Here is an 8,681-nt window from a genome sequence, read left to right as displayed (position 1 = left end):
ACATTTTAAATAACTTTATATGAAGTATAATCTATAAAAATATTGAATCACTATGTTGTACAACTAATACAATATTGTAAGTCAAGTATACTTCAGTAAGAAAAAGGCAATTACAAAAATGAAAAATGTAAAACTTAAGAAATATTAGAGAAAAGAAGTCAATGCTAGTACATCCAAAAATAAACATTTAAATATTCCTGTGAAAAAATATATTTTGTTGAAATCTAGAGACATAAGAATAAAATTAAATTACTGATCATCTTAGTTCCACTAAGGCAAATCTCTACATGCTGTCTATCTTATAATAGCTCAATGAATGTTCTCATGTTCTCAGCTGTTTGAATTATCACAGGATAATTGGTGTTTATAATGATAACCCACCAAGCACTCCCAGAGCTTAAAGTATAATTTTCTTGATGCAATTTTTACCTTTCATACTATAATTTTAATACTAAATGTCTTCTGTTGGATATCTAATACATGAAAAATCATTAACATATAGCAAGTCTGTACACTAAAATAATTGATAAACCAAAATACCCTATTCTTGGTTCTTCTGATAAATTTAGCTTACAGTGATCTGACTGTATTTGTAGATCTGGAAAGGTAGACGGTAAATACCACTTCTATACTGAGAAAACTGAAATTCCAGAAAATCTTTCTTAATAGGACCTTTCCCAGAACTTATAAAAAACTAGGATTTCCCCAATTCTGTCAGTATATCTCAAGCTCTCACTACTTGCAGTGCATTGTTTTGTATGTTTTAGGGGTGTAAAGATAAGATAACATGATTCCCTTCCAGAAGGTTGTTGTTTAATGGGTGCAAGTGAATGTCTAAATATAAACCAGTAAGACCCAGGAATCTGCACCTATCCCTGGTCTTCCCATGCTACCTTTCACACCTACTGCCTCACCACTGTCCCAAAGAGATTCTCCATACATAGACTTACACTGTGTTTGAATTATCATAATCTAGTAGAATTTTAGGGAGTTTGCAATTAATAATCCATGTTTATGTGAAAAGCTCCTTTTACTGAAAACCTAAAAAGAGAGAACAAAAAGATAAAATCAAATGACCAAGACACCAAATACATGGTGTAATGCAGGTATTCAACTGATATTACTAGAATGGTTAGCTGTTAACTCAGTTTGTTAGGATATGATGCACTGGATCAAGTTCAGAAGACTCTTCCACAGTTCAGAAGTAGTATGCATTCCAAAGCCAGCCTAATATAAATGCATGACCTTATCTAAAGGAAATCTTATGAGGGCCATTAACAATACACCAGGTAATCCGAACCATCCCTGACTGTAGAAACACAGAGTACATGCACTATTACTTGTGTGTTGGAAATATTGATACTTTCACTTAAAACAGACATTACTTCCACATTAAGATGAACAAGAAGAGTGTCAGTCATGTCACAGAATAAATCATAGGACTAAGAAATTCTGATACACAATGATAAGTGGTAGCTAAACATTAAAAATGCCAGATTTTATTTCTTAATTTTGGGGGGATATGGAAAATATCCCTTCCATTTAGTAAATAAGCTGGCATCTGTAGGTTAAATATCTTGATATTTTTTTCTTTATGTTGGCGAAAGGAACATTGTTTCTTTATATATTCACCAGCAGAACTGACAGAAAAGGAAAAAGATAAGGATATTCTAAACTCACATTTTCTTTGAGGAAACAAAAAAGAACAACAGTCAGATTCTGTGACGCCACACTATTTTAAAAACTCAGACACTTGCCGTTACTCTGTGCTTCTGCAAATTCTTGTATTTATTAATAATAGGAAGGTTACCGTTACACCTTTGGCAACAAGTCACATTTTTCTGTCTCTGGGAAACTGAACCACATTTTAAAAGAAACGGTGGCTCTGCCAATATAAATTTTCTGCATGTATCCATTTTTTTCTTTCACAATATTTTTATTTGCCAATTTTATGCCTCAGTTTTCTCAAATGCACTCTTTTCCTCTACATTACCACCATGTTCTAAGTAACATTTGTCTTCAAAAAATAACAAGGAAAAAATGAATTGTACTACAAAGGGATGGAATGGGTGCTAAATGAGACAGATGGAGTAAATGAGATTATTTTTTTCCCCATTTCTTTCCCACTATTTCAGACAGAAGTAAAGCTATAAGCCTAGTATTTTGAATAGCTACTATAATATGATATCATCTTTCCAATAATGAATACTTGATCAGTTTGTAATATTTTCATAAGTCCTCTTATATCTAATGGATTTACAGTCATGTCTTTTTTCTAGTGTTAACTGTATAACATACACTTCAGTTTACAACCCAAGGCATTTGTGAGAAAGAGATAGACTGCCGAACATGGAGAAAAGGCTGTCTATTAAGAGTCAGAAAAGGCTGTGAAGCCTAAGGGCCACAGAAACCTAATGCTTTGGACCACCGCTGGAAATGTGCAATTACCATTGGAAGCATAATTTCCAAAGAGCAGTACAAAGCATGCAACTGACGTATGGTTATTTTTCAATATATATTCTCTATCTAACAGCAAAAATAGGGACATATGCAATTAGAGTTTGGCAGTTCCCGGGTTATTTTGTAATAAAAGATTCACTCTTTTCTATTTAAACTTAATTTATTATCGATATTAAACGTGTAGTCAAATCATCATGGGAGTAAGTCATCAGTAATTAAAAATAACTTTTTCAAGGGTTTCTTCCTTTTAAGAAAACAGAGTATAAATAAGGAACACTGCTTATCTCTCTTTGGAGAAAAAAAAAAAAAAAGGAAGGGAGAGAGACGAAGGGAAGAAAGAAGCGGGGGGGGGAAGATAGAGGGAAGGAAGAAGGGAAGGAAGGTTAAAAAGAAGGGATGAAAGGAGGGGTGGGGGGAAGGAAGGAGAGAGAGAGAGGAAACAAAAGAGAAAAAGAAACCACACTTAAATGCTTTGTTTTTCCTGAGCCTATAAGCCTCACTTATAATCCAATTATATTTCAGAAGTCAAGTAAAATGAGTATAGATTACTAGCAAACTTCACCCAATTCAAACATTCACTTTTCAATCACCAAAATGAACACTAAAAACAGTAATGTTCAACAAATTAACAGCCTTCTATCAGGTCTCCTACACCTGGGAAAACTAATGCCAGGGATATCTTTTTATTTTTATTTACTACCACTGAAAAGCAAACTAAATTCTATTATTGAACGAACCTATTTAAAGGACAACATAAAAATAAAGTAGTGTGTTCTATCTTCATCCCAAGCTCTATATGATGATTTTCCTTTGTTTTCACCTGGAGAGAAGAATTATTTCAAATTTTTCCTCAAGTTGGAAAGTCTGATAGGAAATAAATGACAATTAAAAGAAACAACTCAAATTATATTTTTCCTGGTGTTTACCATATTCTTTATATCAAAGGCTTTTTTGCTCTGAAACTCAAATCTATAAAACAGCTTCAAATATTTAAAACAGTAACAAATGTAATTTTTATCCACTGCATGCATTCTACAATTTGCCCTCTTACCCTGTTATTCTGCTGTTTATTTAGCCATATGTTCACGTAACCTTCAAGGGAACAATCCAACTTCACTATATGAATCATAATCTTAACCCTGCCATTTTTTTTTTTTTTTTTTTTTGCCCTCCCTGCAAAAGGATTTTACTTCACCTGTGGCATTAATTACCCATTTATGAGTCTTTTTTTTTCTCTTATTTTACCCATCTGTAAAGATGATAGATATGAAGTCATGGCAAAACATTCTATTTTCACATTACTACCTGAGCAAGGTACTAGATCGGTCTACTTTTATAGATGAGAAAACTAAGGCTAAACGTGATGACGTAAATATTGTTTCCTCGTTTCCTGAGGTATGGAGCTGGTTTTAGAGCCTGTGTGACTCCAGGGTTTGAGCTTAGCACCACGCCCATCCCTCCCACGGCATTAGTGTTATGTATCAGATGCATCCGATCATGCGTCGTGTGCAGGGATATCTTCTTCCTCTTTGCGCATCTTCCATGGCTCTTTCCGTATCATGTGCAATAACATTCAGGTGAAGGAATGACTACATGAGTAATTCTAATGCACCTACTTTTCATGCTTAGCAGCAGCTCTTTAGAGAAACATGGTTACAGCTCTCAAATGCCTTTAGAAAACTGCCTTTTCAGATTTTTATCAGGCATGTTTGAATGTCTCTTAGAGTGGAAGTCCCTTGCATAGAGAACTTGTTTAAACACAACTTTTATGAATAAACATGTAAGCCTCAAACAATAACAGCAAATGACTCAGAGCAACACTTGATATATTACATCTCATTACTTAGGAAATGATAATAGATTTTTACTTCACATTTAAATTTGAATTATAATCTAAATGATCTTAAAAATATTAAAGGCCACATCTTCGCAAACTAGGTGTTTATGCATAGCCATAAGGGGTTAATCGAGCAAAGAAAGCACACACTTGAGACTCTAAATTGAATAATTTGATTTGTAAACAGGTACTTAGTGTACAAGAAGCCATTACACATGCAATTATCTGTCTTCAATTAATTGTGTGCATCTCTAAGGAGTGACTTAAAAATGTTTGTTTCAATTTAACTGGCTGTAAGGCCTGATATCTATAAACATTTATTTTACTTATGCTATAGCTTTGAACTTCGGAAAAGTACATTGCTAACAGCAATTATTATGTGCCTATGAGGAAACATTGGGCCTGGAATAATCACACCCTGAGTTTAAGTCGTATTCCTCCAGTCTCCACTCTCCCCATATGAGACATACGCGCAGAAAGAAAATCAGGCCTCTCACTAGTCTAGTAAACCATGTATTAAGAAATCTTTATTTGTAAATATAGAATTGCCCTTAGTTTAAAAGCTCTTTTTACTGAATGCATACTCCTTCCAACTGTCGGAATAGCAGAAACCTCGTTATTGTTGCTCGTTCCTATGCTATTACTCCTATAATAAACTGGATATCAATTGTGTCAAAGCTAAAACAAAGGTAAGGCACAATATGTGCCTTTGAAGAAAGCTTCAAAGCATCACTTTAGGGCAGCCTTTAGAGAGAGCACTGTTCTCTTCCATCTCTTCCTTGTTTAGCCCCTAAGAAACCCATTACTTTCTGTGTTTCTGTTTACTTAGAAATCTAGTTCTACTAAATGTGAGTGTTTGATCCTCCTCTTCCTCCCTGTTCTCATCTTCTTCCACCTCTACCTCCTCCTCAGCCTTCTCCTTCTTCCTCACAATCATGCAAAGCTGGGAATTACAACTTCAAAACAGGTAGAAGGAGAAACTCTATGGACTATACAGCCCTCCTAAGCAAGGCCAAGGTCTTACTTATCTTCCTACCCCAGCTTTTAATGAGTGATTGGCACATTCATAATAATCAATAAATCATTGCTGAATGAATGAATATTTTTTCTCTTAAACATCAAATTGTTGATATCCTTCTGGGAATCCTTTCTGAAATGCCTAGTCTGTGTGTGCTGCCCTTCAATTTGCTCTTTTATTTTCTGTTATTTTCATCTATTATATATAAGAGCCATGGCAAAGATATGCAGGAAAGGCTATGGGACCCTCATACAAATATGTACTAGGTTGAATTATTATAACAGTAATTATTTTACTACTACACTAAAAAGACCATTCATTCATGCAACAAACATTTTTTGAACTTCTACTATGTTGCAGGCATGGTTCTAGGTGCTGAAGTATCAAGAGTGAATGAAAAAATATTTGCGCCCTTGAGAAGCTTATAATTTAGTGTGGGAGACAGAAAATAAACCTGCTAAATATGTAAAATATTATATTCTAGATAATATTATATTCTAGAATATAAGTGCTAAGGAGAATGACAACCAGTAAGGAAGTATCAGAGAGGGATTAAAATTTTATGTATGGTGACCATACATAAACTCATCTTAAGATGAGTTTTGAGTAAAGACCTGAAGGGAGGAATGGAGATAGCCATGCAGATGTTGCAGGGAATATCATTTTAGGTAAAGGGAACAACATGTAAGGGCCCTAAGATGTGAATAGCCAAGCTTGCTCAAGTAACAGCAAGGAGGTCAGTGTTCTGGATGAGTGTTGGGATGGGGAGTGGAATAATAGAATGTGATGTCAAGAGAAGAAAGGAGTTGGGACAATGTAGATTATGTTGGTCATAGAATTTTATTCTAGGTCAGATGGGAAGCCAGTAGAGGGTTTTGAGCAGAGTACCAATGGGAAAATTCTGGCTGTTGTGTCGAGAACTGACAGTAAGAAAGGGCAGAAGTAGGGCAGACAGTTAATAGGCTATTGCTTTTCCAGACAGAAAAAGATGATGCCTTGGACTAAATTGGAATCAGTAGGAGTGGGGTCACTGTTATAGGCTGAATTGAGTCCTTCTAAAATTTGTATGTTGAAGCCCTGCCCCCCAGTACCTCAGAATGTGACTCTGTTTGGAGATAGGACCTTTAAAGAAGCAGTTAAGTTAAAATGAGGCAGTTAGGGTGGACCCTAAACCAACGCCACTGGTGTCCTTATAAGAAGAGGAGATAAGGACACACAGAGAACACCAGGGATGTGGGCTCACAGAGAAGAGGTCCTGGTGAGGACACAGTTAAGAAGGCAAGCCAAAGAGAGAAGCCTCAGAAAAAACCAATCCTGCCCGCATCTTGATCTCGGACTTCCAGCTTCCACAATTGTGAGAAAATAAATGTATGCCACTTAAGCCACTCAGTCTATGTTTTTTTTTTGTTTGTTTTTTGTTTTGTTACAGCAGTCCAAGCAGACTAATACAGCCACTAAGGATGGAGATGATTGGTCAAATTCTAGATGTATTTAAAATAGATGCTACAAGATTTTCTGATAGTCAGTTTGAGGTATGAAAAAAAGGGAATCAAGAATGACACCTCGGACTTTGACCCAGCAACAGGTAGAACTGGAGTTGTCATTGACTGATGTAGGAAAGACTCCAAGAAGAGTGGGTTTGTAGGGGAACATCTCAGTTTGGACTGCCTTGACACATGAGCATTTGAGTGCAAGTAGTTTATTTGGGAAGTTTAAAGAACAAGAGTAGGGAAGTGTGGAGGTGAAATAAGAAAAGGATGCCACTGTGGATGTTCTGTTAAGCCAGCTGACAACAGAGAGTGTCTGAAGCTTAGCGCTGTGAGAAAACTCTGGGAAACAGAGCACTCCGTTTCTGGGAAACAGAGATAATTCCGAATTATCCTACCTTGGCAGTGAGAAAGGGGAGGTATTTATCCACTCCCAGTCACTGTTTGGATGGTGTTGATTCCGTAGCACTTTTGGCTTCATAGTGGGTTTCTATAGTTGGAGAAAAGAGTCCTCAGGCACAGAAATGCAGATACTGGCAGTTGGAAATGGGAAGTCAGCCAGAGCTTTTAAATGAGTGAGTTTAAGCAAGTTTAAGTGAGTGAATGGAAGACATGGGAGAGGAAATGACAGTGATTACTACAAGGAGCTTGTGTGGACCAAGTGAAGCCTGAGGTTCTATTAAACATCCAACTGGAAATGTCAATAACAAGTCTGGATTTCATACATAACTGCTAAGAAGGGAGTGAAAACATTGTCAAGATGACACATAGTGCAGCACTTTTAACCCAAGGGGTAGAAAAAAGAAAGAACTGAAAAAAGTAGTCTCCTATGAGGTAACTGAATTTGAGTCATAATACGTACTGTTGAACTGAAGGTAAATCAAAGTATTTACTCCACATTTATAAAAACATTGAAAGGCCAAATTCTGTCATCTTTATTCAAGATTCCGAATTACAGCTATTTGTCCTCTTTCATTGTCAAGATTTTAAAATTACAGCCTATAATATCTAAAGGATTTTGTTGAGGATTTGTTTATTATTTATTAGAAGGTCAATTGCTTAAAATGGATAAATTGTAATGACTCAAGTTAAGATGTATATAAATCCCTACCATCAATACTCATAAAAGCTCGATAAGAAAGAAGTCTGAAGCATTGTATGGATACTTCTAATTAAACATGAATCTTTCTCGATATGGGTTCAAAAGATTCCATAATAGTTTATTATGTCCACAAAGTTATTTCATAAACGTCAGGGTAAGAATATTGCTTTTAAAGCTAGTTTTCCTAATTTTTCATTGGAAACAAAACTTTCCTACCATTAGAGATAGACTTCTGGAACTAGATATTCACAAGTACCTAAAACATAACATGTTTAAATATAAACCCAATCTGTCCCATAGAAAACCTGTTCTTCCTTATGGGTTACTTATCTATGTCATGCTTATTACCGTCCACTCAATATTCCAGGCAAGAATATTGGGAGTCATGCTTCCTTTCTTCTTTTGCCACCTCAGTAAATAGCACAATCCTCCATCCAATTACAAGAGTCAAAAATCTAGGAGTCTTTCCATTTTTCCCACATACAGGGCATCAGTATGCCCTGTCAACTTGACCTCCAAAACATATCCAGTCTAAATCCAGAAAGCTACTTCTTTCCATCTTTACTGCTACCATCCTTGGTAAATTACCATCATTTTGAATGCATTATTGCAATATCCTCCTAGTCTATCTCCTTACTTCATCTCATCACTTCACCTACTGTCTATTCTCTATACATCAGAATGATGTTTTTAAACTTACGAATCAGTTCACGTTGGACTTCCTTACTGCAACTCTCTAATGGCTATTCATCACACAGGAAGAAAATCCAAACTTTC

Source organism: Eschrichtius robustus, chromosome 2, assembly GCF_028021215.1.
Source record: "Eschrichtius robustus isolate mEscRob2 chromosome 2, mEscRob2.pri, whole genome shotgun sequence".
NCBI classification, from domain to species: domain Eukaryota; kingdom Metazoa; phylum Chordata; class Mammalia; order Artiodactyla; family Eschrichtiidae; genus Eschrichtius; species Eschrichtius robustus.
Note: the sequence above shows the minus strand (reverse complement) of the source record.